General features: G+C 43.4%; 1 protein-coding gene across 2 annotated transcripts in view; it reads left to right on the plus strand.

The window, feature by feature from the left end:
* Positions 1-15,112, plus strand: part of AFF1 (AF4/FMR2 family member 1) — a 207,602-nt gene that overhangs the window by 22,928 nt on the left and 169,562 nt on the right. The gene's annotated exons all lie outside the window — the stretch shown is intronic.

Here is a 15,112-nt window from a genome sequence, read left to right on the forward strand (position 1 = left end):
ACATTTAAAAGAAAATTTTTTTTAATGTTTTATTTATTTCTAGGAGAGAGAGAGAGTGTGAGCAGGGGAGGGTCAGAGAGAGAGGGAGTCACAGACTGAAACAGGCTCCAGGCTCCGAGCTGGCTGTCAGCACAGAGCCCGACGCGGGGCTCGAACCCACGAACCGCGAGATCATGACCTAAGCGAAAGTCGGACGTTTAACCGACTAAGCCACCCAGGCGCATCCTCCTTTAAATACATTTAACTTGTTCTTATATGTTAGTAGTTCTTAACCAGGAATAATGCCCCCTCCCCCCCACCCCACCTCCCGCCTGGGAGACATTTGACAATGTCTGGAGAGATTTTTAGTTGTCATAATCTAGTGAGTAGAGGGCAGGGATCCTGCTACATCTACAGTGCACAGATTACCACCAACCCACCTTGCCCCCCTGCAAAGAATTTTCTGGCTTCAAATGTCTGCATCGCCGAGGTGCGAGGCCCTATGGTTCTATCCCAGGAAGTTAGCTCTAAAGCTCAGTTAGAGTCAAGGTAAGTCTTTTTGCTAAAAATAGTTTAGTGGTTCAAGAGTGCTGGTATTGCTCTGTATTTTGATCTGGATGCTGATTACCAGAGTATGTCTCTTTGTGAAAATGTGTGTGTAAGCGATGCACTTCTAAAAAATGGAAATATCGTTAATATGTTACTAGTTTGAGGCGTACAGTATGATTCAACAATTTTATGTTACTCAGTGCTCATCATGATAAGTTTACTCTTCATCCCCCTTTAACTGTCTCACCCAGCCCCCACCCATGTCCCCTCTGGCAGTCGCCAGTTCTCTGTATTTAAGAGTCTGTTTGGAGTTTTTTTTGGTCTCATTTTTCTTTGTTCATTTGCTTTGTTTTTGTTTTCCTTTTTGTTTCTTCTTTTTTTTTTTTTTTTTAGTTATTTTTGAGAGAGAGTGTGTACACTCTAATGGCAGAGTTGGGGGGGGACCAGGACAAAGGATGCAAAGTGGGCTCTCCTGCTAAGCCAGATGGGGCGCTCCAACCCACGAACTGTGAGATCACGACCTGAGCTGAAGTCAGATACAACCAACTGAGCCACCCAGGCACCCCCATTTGCTTTGTTTCTTAAATGCCATGAGTGAAATCCTGTATTTCTCTGTCTCACTTATTTTGCTTAGCATTATATTCTCTAGCTCCATCCATGTTCCAAATGGTTGCAAGAGCTATACTTTTTAAATATATGTTATATTCTAATTTTTAAAGCTTACTTGAAAAAGTTTTAATCATCCTGCTGTGTACCTTTTACTACCACGCTGGATTCTAAGATATGTCAAGAAATCTTTAAATCCTCTTACCTTTTAAACTTTCTTAACACTCTGGGGTGCCTGGGTGGCTTAGTAAGTTAAGTGTCTGACTTCGGCTCAGGTCATGATCTCATGGGTTCGTGAGTTCGAGTCCTCCATCAGGCTCCGTGCTGACAGCTTGGAGGCTGGAGCCTGCTTCAGATTCTCTCTGTCCCTCTCTCTCTGCCCCTCCCCTGCTTGCAATCTCTCTCTCTCTTTCTCTCTCTCTCTCTCTTTCTCAGAAGTAAACATTAAAAAAACCCAAACTTTCTTAACACTCAGTTCCATTGAATATAAGACAACGATAAAGGTGGGATAGAACAGGTGCCTGTTGACCTAATTATTGGGATGGGTGTTATGGCCAAGTCAGGTATTTTTCTTGCTCTGGAGCATTGCCATGAGGGAAAGAACGCCTAAAAACAAGTTAGGCCACTTGGGCTTTTTCTGAAAGCTTATAGGAGAGAAAGTCCTTCCAAAGGGGATGGAGTTTCAAGAGAGAAGGTGACCTTTCATGAGCGGTGGGATTTGGGAAAGGGGCGTTTTGGGCCAGAAGAACCAAGGAAGGTCCGGGAATGTGTTAGGGATGTGCTGGGAACCCTTTCTGGACTTAAAGCCAGCTTCACTTCCCCCATCTCTGATAAATCATTAGAAGGAAGGGCCATGAATTTTTTCTGACAGTTGGTTCTCCCTGCGGCCAGGGCTTCGTTTGCAAATGAAAGGACTGCTGTTGGAGTAGCCAAGATCACAATGGGCCCTGACTCTTTTCACATCAAAGTGCGAAAGCATCTCCAGGGGTGATAAATGGGGGCTGCGGGACTCATTACTGGTAAACAAAGCGGAGGGGGGACCTCTAAATTTTAATTAAAAGAAAACAGGGTTTCCTAGTGGTTGAGTGTGGGGCTGCTGCTCTTCGTTTGAATTTTGACTGCTCCCGCAGGAGATTTCTGTGAAAGTGGTAAGGGGGCGGCCACTGTTACCCGGCTTGGCTCTGACTCACAGATCTTGTGCGAATGTGCCCTGCCCTGGGTGGCCTCGAAGGTGTTCCTCCTGGATTGAGATTCGAGGTGCACTGGGGTCAGCTGTGTTGTTGTTGTGGTAAGGGGAACAAGGCAGAATTCTTTAGCTCTGTACCTCTGAGGAGGCTGAGGGCTTAGACCCTTCTTCTGCCTCCCCCCCCCACCCCCCCCAGCATCAAGGGAAAAACTTCCTTAGTCCTGTATGGTGCAGAAAGAGGTCGTTTTTAAGTGAATTCTTAGAACTTTGTAAAGAGGTCCCAAGCCTATTGCTTTTAATTTTACATTTAAAGTTTAAAGTTACATTCCTTGTTTTCGTGTAGTGCAGGGCTTTGCATGTGATCGAAACCTTTAACCGAAATGATGGTATTTGAACACTTTATGTTCAGTGTTTATATTGATATATTAAAAGCGATGCTATTATTAACATGGGTAATCTAGCATTTTATGGAACCAGGACTTGGAAACTGCTCTCTAAATTCGGTCCTGCAGAGTTGAAGGTCCACCTTTGGTAAACTCCCTCCCCTCCCCATGTACCCAACTCCCCATCAAGCTTATCTCTTGCTGGCTTTTCACCTGGCTCCTTTGTTGGAGTTAGTCTAAGCCCCAACCAGATTTTAAACTGGAGGTCAGCGACTGCCCTTTGTAACTCTGGTGAACTAGTAAGGCGTGGGGCCCAAGAATTCTAATGTGTTTACTAACTTTCCAAAAGTTTAGTAATCACCTCCTGAGCGTATCTTCCAAACAAGTTGTAAGACTTGAGAACAGAGCAGAGGTCACAGCTGGAGGGGAGTAAGCTGGTCCAGGGACTGTGGGTAGAGGCTCCAACCTCCAGCTGAGGTGATTCAACTAGAGATAAGCGTATTCAAGGCCTTCCAGTCCCCTTTGATGCTAGAAGAGCCAGACTGTGGGAGACACTGCTTTTGTAAGCTCAGATGCCAACAGCAGCCAATATTTCATGAGCACAGTGACGAGACTTTGTGCTACTAAGTATTTGATAGGCGTGATTTGATTTCAGTCTCAGTTCCCTATGAGGCCTGTTTTACAGATGAAAACAAGGAAAGGAAAGGAAAAGTTAACTGACTCATAGTGGTAGATATTCAAGCTATCCCTATCCCTATGTTGTCTTGGCAGAAGCAGTTGGCAGAGAAGCACTTTCCGAGCTCTGACTGGAAACTCTGAGGCTTGGGCCAGAGATCTTCTGCCTCGGACTGTTCTTGCCTGACACCAGGCAAGCTACCTGGGTAGCTTAGTTGGGTGGGCATCCAACTTCAGCTCAGGTCATGATCTCACAGCTCATGGGTTTGAGCCCCATGTTAGACCCTGTGCTGACAGCTTAGAGTTTGGAGCCTGCTTCAGATTCTGTCTCCCTCTCTCTCTGCCCATCCCGCATTCTCTCTCTCTCAAAAATAAATAAAAACATTTAGAAAAAGGGAGTATGACATCAAAGGTTGCTCCTGGGAGAACGCTTCAGCCTGGCTCTTGTAGTCACAGAAACATGCGTCCTTTCTGGTGAAGGGACAAAGCTCCTTTCTTTACACTGAGGTGTAGAACGTGGAGTGGGGAGAAGAAAGGGAAGGATGGGCTGGGAAGACTGATGAGCCAATGGCAGGAAAAAGATGAACTGAGGGATGGAGGTGGCGAGCAGCCTAGGATAAGTTCCAATGATCCCCAGCTTGCCCTCGGCCTGCTGTTTTCCTTGCGGTGAGATGTTGTGTGCCTTCCTGGAGAGTCTCGCAGCCTGCAGAGCACGACACAGATGTCAGGTGGTGGCCCTGTTAATAAATCAGCCCTTCGACAGTTAGAAGTTGTAACAGTTCTCATTTTAGATGATCTTTTCAACATCCGGTGAGACTTCCTTTCCTCCAGTGAGCACTTGGTGACTGAGATATGAAATTGTCCTAATGTAAGAAGGTAGGTGTTGATTTTCAAAGGGGGAGGTGATAAATGAAAGCAGAGAATAAATCTTGTCTAAGAAATGTATTTAAAAATATGTGCTAGCTTGTAAAAAAAAAAAAAAAAAGTTCAGAGCAAAGGCAGCGAAGGGGGTGAGAGGAGAAGATATTTGGAACAGGTCTTAATGTCACTGTTACTTTTCCTTTCCTCCAGTCCCCAGCCTGCCGTGGTGACCCAGGTGAGTGGAATTCTTACAGGCTCACTGAGACTTTGCCATTGAATTTTCACCTGAAGGCAGCTGAAGTTCAAGGGAAAAAGTTTGCTTTGAAATCCGTTACACCTGGGCTTGAATTCTAGCCCCACTAGATTGTGTAATGCTGGGCAATTTACTTAACCTCTCCAAATTCTACTTCCTTCATCTGTAAAAAATAAGAATACTAATGCGGGTTGCCTGGCTGGCTCGTGACTCTTAATCTCAGGGTCATGAGTTCAAGCCCCACATTGGGTATGGAGCCTAGTTTAAAAAATAATAACGAGAATAATAGAGGCACTTGGGTGGCTCAGTTAATTAAGTGTCCAACTCTTTGATTTTGGCTGAGGTCATGATCTCATAGTTTCTTGAGTTCGAGACAAGTATCAGGCTCTGTGTTGATGGTGCAGAGCCTGCTTGGGATTCTCTCTATGCCCCTCCCCCACTCATACTTCCTTTGTCTCTCAAAATAAATAAACTTTAAAAAAAAAAAAGAGTTGGGGCACCTGGGTGGTTCTGTCAGTTAAGCACCTGACTTTGGTTCAGGTCATGATCTCACAGTTTGTGGGTTTGAGCCTTCTGCTGAGCTCTGTGCTGACAACTTGGAGCCTGGAGCCTGCTTCAGATTCTGTGTCTTCTCCTCTCTCTGCCCTTGCCCCACTTGCACTCTGTCTCTCTCAAAAATTAATAAAAATTTTTAAAAATTTTAAAGAGAATTACAGGAGATAATATATTTTTTAAAACCCAGCAGTGTGCCTGCAGTGAGTCAGTGTTTAATAAATATTAAGTTGTTTCCCTTTCTGTTGATCTGCCTTTGATAATTTTAGTGTTCTCTGTGATGTTCTTTAGTGAACTCTGTGATGTTCCTAAAGCCTGGAGGAGGTTTAAAAATCTAGGCTCCACTGGGCAGTATCTGGGAAGTAACCCTGCTGTGCTCTTGAGACCTACCTCTGAAACCTGGTGGGTGACAGAGGTCTGGTAGTGTGTGAACTGCTTAATCAAATGTTCTTGCTGACTGTGGGCTCAGGCGATTGAGATTTATTTAATTTTTTTTTAATTTTTAAGTTTGTTTGAGAGAGAGCGAGCACAAGCAGGAGAGGGTCAGAGAGAAGGAGAGACAGAATTCCAAGCAGGCTCTGCACCATCATCACAGAGCCCAAAATGGGGGCTTGAACTCACAAACCGAGCTCATGCTCCGAGCTGAGATCAAGAGTTGGATACCTAACCAACTGTGCCTCCCCGGTGCCCCATTATTGTTTGCTTTTTATAGTATATGTGCCGCTGAAGTGAGCTTGAGAATAATTTTTTTTTTTGTTATTATAGGATTTATATATTAAGCATTTGGGTAAGTTAAAGTGGTAGGTGATACTATGCATTCATTTTTCAATAAAATTCTTATTTCATATTTCCTGTTAAGGAGTTGCTGGTGGCTCAGTTGGTTAAGCATCTGACTCTTGATTTTGGCTCAGGTCATGATTTAACGATTTGTGAGGTGAAGCCCCTCGCTGGGCTCTGTGCTCACATCTTGGAGCCTGCTTTGGATTCTCTCTCTCTCTCTCTCTCTCTCTCTCTCTCTCTCTGCTCCCCTGCCTCTCTGCTTGCACATATATATTCTCTCTCTCAAAATACATAGACATAAAAAAAAAGGTCAATGTTTTAAGAAAATGTTACATTAAGAATATGGTTTAGGGTAGATATCAAATAAGTGTAGGGGTGTCTGGGTGGCTCAGTCGGTTAACCGTCGCACTCTTGGTTTTGGCTCAGGTCATAATCTCATAATTCATGAGTTTGAGCCCCATGTCAGGCTACTCACTGACAGATCGGAGCCTGATTGTGATTCTGTCTCCTCCTCTCTCTGCTCCTCCTGCAGTCTTTCTCTCTCAAAGTATTTAAATTAATTAAAAACAAAATGGTGAGTGTACCTAATTATATGTGGAGAGAATGTTTCATAATACTTTTTACACTTTTAAGGAAATAAATCATGTATTTCCTTTGGGCTAGTTTGATTTTATTTTAAGTTTGTTTATTTTGAGAGAGAGAGAGAGAGGGAGGGAGGGAGAGAGAGAATCCCAACCAGGCTTGGTGCTGTCAGCGTAGAGCCCTACATGGGGCTCGAATCAATGAAATTATGAGATCATGACCCAAGCTGCGGTCAAAAGTTAGTTGACTGACTGAGCCACCCACGTGCCCCTGGGGTAGTTTGATTTTAAATGAAGGGTCTTTTCTTCTGATAATCCAAGATCTACTCATTCATTCGGCCTCTATAGGGCCTTGATGTCACAAGTGTCTACCAGGAGCTGGGGGAGTCCATGGTGAGGGAAGGAGCTGGAGTGGGAGTAGGTTAGCTGGTTGTGGGATCTGTGCCTGAGCTTGCATTCTAGTTACTAGGTAATTACCCTCAAGTGGTTTTCATTTAGGGCTTTAAACTTCTTTTTAAAGCATTATTCATAGTCTGCTGTTGCACTTTAGCCTCTTAGGTATCTTATAAGGTGAGTAGGCTTAAAGAGGTTAAATGATTTGCCCAGGATCCCAGAGTTAATAATAAAACTGTGCTCCCGATCTGAAATGAGTTTTCTCTCACTCCCCCCCCCCCCCCCCCCCGTCTTTCAAAATCTTACTGATTCTTCAAGGTGCCATTGAAACAACACCTCTTTTAAAAAACTCTGGTTACCCGGGGCGCCTGGGTGGCTCAGTCAGTTAAGCATCCGACTTCAGCTCAGGTCATGATCTCACAGTGTGAGTTTGAGCCCTGTGTCAGGCTCTGTGCTGATAGCCCAGAGCCTAAAGCCTGCTTCATATTGTGACTCCCTCTCTCTACCCCTCCCCTGCTTGCACACACTCTGTCTCCCTCTCTCAAGAATAAATAAATATTAAAAAATTAAATTAAAAAAAAACCTCTGATCACCCAAGAAATTCATTGCCTTTCTTGTGCACCCTCACCTTTGCCTCTGCGCCACATTTTAACGCTTCTCTTTTCCGAATTCACCCTTCAGTACCTGCTCTGTTATAATAGACTCAAAGCATTTCTCCTTTATCCTGGGCATGGTGTTCAACTTGGCCAGTAGAGGGTGCTGGAGGTACATTGTGGAGTTAGGGAGAGTCTGTTGTGCTTTTTTTCCTCTCAGTCCTGCTGCACAGCCTTTCAACGTGAGTGTGCACACTGTGTGTGTCCATGTACCCAGCGGTGCTCTGCTCCGGCACATGCAGTCTCTTGACAGCTTGGCAGCCCTTGCCTTGATCCATTGATCCTCTCAGTGCAGACACTGCACATGCCAGGTCTCATCCCAGAGAAGTGCCCCCTGGCTCTGTGTACCTGTGTCAGCCTCGGCTTGTCTGCACCCCCAAAAACTTGTCTCCTGCTGCTCTGTAAGTGTAGACCAGTTCCAGTGACCTCACCTGCCACCCAGTGTGCTGCAACCATGCCCTCCCAGTGACATCTCAATCTCAGTTTTGGGGAGCGACTCCTCTGCAAAGTTTGCTTTTTCCTGGGTACCTTCTCTCAGCTCAGGGTACCCCTTAGAGTTCTATAACTTTATGGTTATTCTCCTATCGTAGTGGAAGTGCCTTTTATATTAACTTTCTGTTTACATTATCGTTTGGTTTCTCTTTCCTGATTAGACCCAGACTAATACAACCTCCAGTGCTTATTTTCTTTGGTCCCAGTGTTATTTCCACATCTGTGTAAATTGTTAACTTCTTTTACAGCAGAGGCCTGTTTAATCCCTCAGCATTATCTCTGTACTTTGCAAAGAACCTGTGATTAATGAGTGATTGAGTTTGGTGCTGTTGTGGCTGCCATAGGGAGAAAGGATGGTTATTTGCTCTTTATGGGAAAGACTGCTCAAAGTTCTTGCTGTATTACGAATGCTGTTAACTTGGTGTTTCTGTGAAATTTGAGAACTGCTGAAGCAATTACTTGGTGACCCAATTATTGAAAAGTACGTTTTAAGGCCTGTCTGTAAAGTCTTGAGAATTGTGTAAATAGTGATTTGCTCTACCTGTTTGTCTTCAATGACCTTTTAAAAACAGATTGCTTTAAAGTACAGCAAGCCTTATAGCCACTGTGCTTAACAATCACACACACTTTATTTTTTCAGGTTAATTTGTCATTGTCGTCTCACAGTAATGTCATCTGTTGTAGCCAGAGTGGTACTTGGGTTACTGTTCAGGTTCTATACACATACTTGCTAAGCCTCTTCTCTCACCAGCCCATGAGCAAAAGAGGAGTACAGGGTATAGCTTACAGGGGAAATCATCTATTTTTCTCCATTTGGCTAAGTCTGTGTCTAGGAAAGCAGTGTAGCCAGAAAAGCAGGAATATTAGCTGTATTTTGAGTGGAGGTGCTTCATTATGGCTCAGAAAGGAAATGTTGATGCTTGGTAACATTATGAGGCTAATGGGCCTTTTTGAATCTCTCAAAGTTATTTGGTTCAGCCTGTCTGCTGATTGACCCTTCATGCTTTGCTGATTTCAGCTCACAGGTATTTGCCTCTCATTCCTTTGCTCACACCCGGTATTTTTTTTTTAATTTTTTAAATAGTTTTTATTTATTTTTGAAACAGAGAGAGACAGAGCATGAGGGGGTGAGGGGCAGAGAGCGAAGGAGACACAGAATCTGAAACAGGCTCCAGGCTCTGAGCTGCCTGCATGGAATCTGATGCACGGCTCAAACCCACGAACTGCAAGATCATGACCTGAGCCGAAGTCAGACACCTAACTGACTGAGCCACCCAGGCACCCCTCGCCTGGTCTTCTCCATCAGTGTTTGTCTTTCATTGTCCAAATCTTTGTACCCCTTCTCGACTGCACCCGCTGAGATGACCCTTTCATGCTAATGCAAGATTTCTCTCCTTTATGAAGATAGGATACATTAAACCTCCAATTTGAAATGTTAGAGGGTAATTATTTGCATGAAAGAAAATTTTGTTTCTTTTCAAAAGGATTCACATCTGGTATCCCTTGAATCAGAGAATGTGTTTTTTCGAAATATCTCAAACAAACTCTCTATAGTAAGATAGTGACTTAATAATCTGAGAAATGGGTGTAGTTTCTTTGGAATATGTAACCTGAACAGAGGTGCTCAGTGTATTATTTTACACTTCAACAATGCTCACCACCTACTGTGTGCAGAGTGCCGCACAGTAAATTTGGCACATGATGGGACAGTTCCTTCCCCTCTTCCGTGATACCTTCTCTGGGACACTCAGGCTAGCTCATAAGCTCTTTACCATTCTGATGTTCTGATTGGCCCCTCCCACTTTCACATACAACTTACTTTTTTTTCCTGCTTAATGAAAGTTTTCATTCCTCAAAACTTTATCCCTGACTTCTTTCCTTCTTACAAATTTTTTCTGTACAGTGTCTCATTGTGGCTATACTGCTCACAATAGGTGACTCCCACATCTGGATGTCTAAGCCAAAACTGCTCCACAGTACCATCACTTCCGTTCCCAGATTCCTCTGTGCCTCTAAGTGTAAGTCATTATCTCTTCATCCAAACTTCATTCCTCCTATTCTTCATTGCTTTACTCAATAGGAGGGAAGTGTATTATGCTGGGAGGTTTCCTGTGTGTTCACTTTGCTCCTTTACTTAACTTACTGGGGCACCTAGCTTGGTCATTCGGTAGAGCACACAACTCTCTATCTTGTGGTCATGAGTTCAAGCTCCACTTTTGGTGTAGAGCTTACTTTAAAAAAAAGGGGGTGGGGGCGTTCCTGGCTGGTTTAGTTGGTAGAGCATGCAACATTTGATCTCAGGGTTGTGGGTTCAAGCCCCATGTTGGGTGTAGAGATTAAAACCTTAAAAAGAAAAAAACCAACCTTCCAGGACTCCCTATCATCTACTGTTTGTAGTTGGATTCCTTAATGTGGCATTCAAACCTCCATTCCCTGGGCCTCAGCCTTTTCTTTGAATCTCATCTCCAGTCATTCCTGTCCTCCCACCAGCTTTGATCCTTGTACAGAAATTCTTATAATTCCCTATGCAGGCTTTTATCACTCAGATAACATGCTTTGGCATATGCTATGGCTTTCTCCCATCTTTGCTTCATTCATCTGTAAGTGCTATTCCGGAAGTACAGGGCTTTACAGAAGCATATAGAAAAGGCACCTAATGGGGGCGCCTGGGTGGCTTAGTCGGTTAAGCGTCCGACTTTCGCTTAGGTCATGATCTCGCGGTTCGTGGGTTCGAGCCCCGCGTCAGGCTCTGTGCTGACTGCCAGCTCAGAGCCTGGAGCCTGTTTCAGTCTGTGACTCCCTCTCTCTCTGACCCTCCCCTGCTCACGCTGTCTCTCTCTCTCCTAGAAATAAATAAAAAAATAAAAAAAAAAAAAAAAAAAAAAAAAGAAAAGGCACCTAATGGAAGATTTGCAGGATATTCAGGGAAGACTTTTTGGAGGAAGAGGTGCCTGGGTGGCAAGGGAGTGTATATTTAAGAGTTAATCAATTAAAAAAGTTGGATGGTGGAATAAGGAGAAGAAGAATATTCCAGCTAAAAGGAAACATACTTATGATTTGGGTTAAGAAAACACACACACGGCGCACCTGGGTAGCTCAGTTGGTTAAGCATCTGACTCTTGATTTCAGTTCAGCTTACTATCTTATGATTGTGAGATCTAGCCCTGCCATGCCCAGCTTCAAGCCTACTTAAGATTCTCTCCCTCTCTTTTCTCTCTCTCTCTCTCACAAAAATAAAATACACTTTAAATCACATGCATACAAATACACACACACGGCTCCTTTGAGAAACTGAATTAGTTTCAGTGTAGCTGGAGACTAGAGCACAAGCCAGGGAATAATCTGGTGGGCCATGCTAAGAAATTTGACTTTATATTTAGGAGGATGAGAGGTCCTCAAAGAATTTTAAGTAGGTGAATGGTTGACATGATTTTAGAAAGTCACTTATCAAATGCGGAATGAGGGTAGTGGGGCAGAAGCAGAGAAACCAGTTTTGGGGGGGATTAGCAAGCGGGTTCATGGGTTAGCTGGAAAGGACCAAATAGATTCTGGATAATTTGGGAGAAATAGTGAAAAAGGATTCGTAGGTGGTTGGATGTAAAGGATGTATAGAGGAAAAGGGTCAGGTGCAATTCATTATTTGGCTCTGTTAATGGGAAGTTTTGTTGTCAAGGTGTGGACATGATGTAAGTTCTCTGGGAGAGAGTTCAAGTTTGCAATGCCTTTGAATCTCCTTGCCAGTGGAGGTGCCAAGTGAGCGGTTGGTAATCTAAGAGTGGAGCTCATTGGAGAAGGTCTGGGGTTAAGACGCAGATTTGTTCAGTAGAAATTGAGGGGCACCTGGTGGCCCCGTCAGTGAAGCATCTGACTTGCTTTGGGCTCAGGTCATGATCTCGAGGTTTTGTGAGTTCAAGCCCTGTGTCATGTTCTGTGCTGGCAACATGGAGCCTGCTTGGGATTCTCTCTCCTCTGTCTCTCTCTCTCTGCCCTTCCCCAGCTCATGCTGTCTCTCTCTCATAAAAAGAAGAAATTGAATCACAGTCATATATGAGATTTTCTTGGGAGAGGGAGAAGATGAAAATGCCTAAGAAGAGGAAACTAAGTAGAAGTTTCGAGGAGATTGAAGAGACTATAGCAAAGAAGTGGGAGTGAAAACAAGGAAGTGCTGGCTTAGGACCAGGAGGAGAGAGCATGCAAGGATGGTTCAGATATCAAATGCTGTTCAACTTCTGGTTCCCTCACCTTTTCTGTGCACCTTCCTTTGTCACCCTTGGGCAGCAGTGGTCCCCCACCTCTCAAAGCTACAAGTCTTTTATTATGGCATTTAAAAAAATTTTTTAACATTTATTTTTTTAAAAATTTGTAACATTTTGTTTTTTTAACTTTTAACATTTATTTGTTTTGAGAGACAAGAGTGTGAGCAGGAGAGGGGCAGAGAGAGAGGGAGACATAGACTCTGAAGCAGGCTCCAGGCTCTGAGCTGTCAGCACAGAGCCCAAGGCGGAGCTCAAAATCACAAACCTGATTTTGAGATCATGACCTGAGGCAAAGTCGGAAGCTTAACCAACTGAGCCACCTGGGTGCCCCTTTTGTGGCATTTATATCTTAAATTGCTGTGATGTTTATCTTCCTTACAAAATTGTCATGAGACAGCTGATTGAAGAGCTATCATCTTTGTATCTCCAAGGGCTGGCATTGTATCTGGACTAAGAAGATACTCAATAAATGAATAAACATCTTAAAAACAAATGAGAGGGGCGTCAGGGTGGCTCAGTTGGCTAAGCATCTGACTCTGGATTTCCGCTCAGGTCACGATCCCTTGGTTCCTGAGATCAAGTCCCACATTAGGCTCTGTGCTAACAGCAGGGAACCTGCTTGGGATCCTCTCCCTCTCCCTCTCCCTCTCTGCCTCTCCCATGCTCATGATCTCTCTTTTTCTCTCTCTCAAAACAAATTTATTTATTTTTAAAATTTTAATGTTTATTTATTTTGAGAGACAGAGACACAGAGTGGGGGTGGGGGGGAGACACACACACATACACAGAATTTGAAGCAGGCTCCAGGCTCTGAGCTGTCAGCATAGAGTCTGATGCGGGTCTTGAACCCATAAACCATGAGATCATGACCTGAGCCGAAGTCAGACACTTAACCAACTGAGCTACCTAGGTGCCCCTCAAAACAAGTAAATTTAAACCTATCAACATTCCTTCATAGCCCCTTGTAGAATTTTCTGCACTGAGAATAGCAGAAGTATGACATTTTGACTGTGCCTGGTTCTTGCGATGGACAGAGACTTCAGGAACAAAACTTTTGTGACATGGGGGGCTTACACTAAGAGAGTATGGGAAATGGCAACTCTTGTAAAAATAAGCTGGTCAGTGGGTGGTAGGTAAGCTGAGGGGAAAGATTTATGAGCAACATCCTGCTCTGGGATCACTGCTGGGGACAGAAGAGGGGGAGAAATTTCTGTATAAATCATGAAGGCAGCTCAGGAAATAAAGTCTGCCACAGGAAAGTCTCAGGGGGACCTTTTATGGAGATCTTTTGCAGAATACATGGGTGAAAGAGAATTGAGAGGTGGTATTCTTTTTAAGTCTTTGTGGGGGTTAATGCTGGGCTGAGGTAATGTCTTTCAGAAGGAGAGAGAAAGGAACAAAAGAAAACAGAGAGGGCCTAGAATTATCTGTACCTTTATAAATGCTTGCTGAATTGTGAAGAAGAGAGCAAAGGGGCCATTTGGTAGGCAGCAGAAGATCTTGTTCATTGGTTTCAGATCTTACGTGGTACCCTTTGTGAAGAGTTTCTGCCTGTTCGTTAATCTGCATCACTTTCTGCTCTAGTTCTGGATGCGTAGGTTAGATTTAATGTCTTGGTCAGAGGGTGAGTTATTTGGCCTGAAAAAAAAACCAAAACAGCACAAAACTCTTTTTGTCTTTTCAAATGAAAGACATTTGAATTAGCCTGTGAAGAGAGGATTGAATTCTAAACTAGGACATACCTACAAAATAGAAAAATAGCTATTAAAAAGAATGTGATGATTCAAAGTATATGAGCATGGCATGATACAGTGTACAAACTCCAGAATAAAACCAAAGATATGATCTTGATTTTATGAATAGGAATGTAGAACTCTGTCTAGACAGACATACATAAAATGAGTCTGAAAGGACATTTACCAGCCTTGCCAAATAGGATTATTTAGGATGCTCAGTAGGCTGACTTTTGTCTTTTAAGTATATATACTTTTGAGTAATTTTTTCTTGATGTGCATGTATTACAATTAAAATATTTTCTAAAATGTTATTGGAAAAAGTGAAAGGATGATCTCTTGTTCTACTTTCAAAAGAAAGATAAAATGTAGCTTATTCACTTATTTAGTGAGTAAATATTTGTTTGTTTTGCATTCCAGGCATTATTCTAGGCAGTGAGGATACAGTGACAAATAAAACCAACATGATCCTGCTTTTCTGGAACTTGGGTCCAGTAACCAACACGATCCTGCTTTTTTGGAACTTAGGTCCAGTGTAGAGGTAGACAAAGTATAAATACATAACTGCTCAGGTTTATAAAGTGGTGTAGGTAGGGGTAAACAGTGTCAGGTATATGAAGGAAAGCTGGGCTATTTTATGTCCAGTTATTAGGAAAGGGTTCTCTGATATAGTAGTATTTGAGAAGAGATTTGAAGGAGTATAAGTCAAACAGATGATTGGAGCTGGGTATAGGGGAAACTTTTCAGGCAGAAGGAGCATGTGCAAAGACCCTGGAGCAGTGTGTATTTTGCATGTTTGAGAAACAGCAAGGCAGTGAGTGATGCTGGAGCCGTGATGAGGGGGAGAGTGGTTGGGGTGAGATCTGAGACAGCTAGGAGGAGACCAGATTATGCACGGCCTTGTAGGCCATTGGAAAGTTGTTGGAGTGAAATGGAAAACTTTTTTTGACCAGAGGAGTAGCACTGTCTGAGTGTCCTTTTAACATGGTCATTTGGGAAGCTTTATGGAGTTTACACTGTGATGGGCATGAGCAAAAGAAACCATTTCTGAGATGATAGGGACTATCCTTCCTCCTAATTTCACAAATCGAGAAAGTTAAGGTTGGTATAGGAACCTGAAACATTACAGAGTAGGAACCAGGTCCCAAGTTTTCCTGGTTGTCATTTCAGTACTCTGTTA

This window comes from Hyaena hyaena, unplaced genomic scaffold (assembly GCF_003009895.1).
Source record: "Hyaena hyaena isolate Hyena2069 unplaced genomic scaffold, ASM300989v1 scaffold_373, whole genome shotgun sequence".
Lineage (NCBI taxonomy): Eukaryota > Metazoa > Chordata > Mammalia > Carnivora > Hyaenidae > Hyaena > Hyaena hyaena.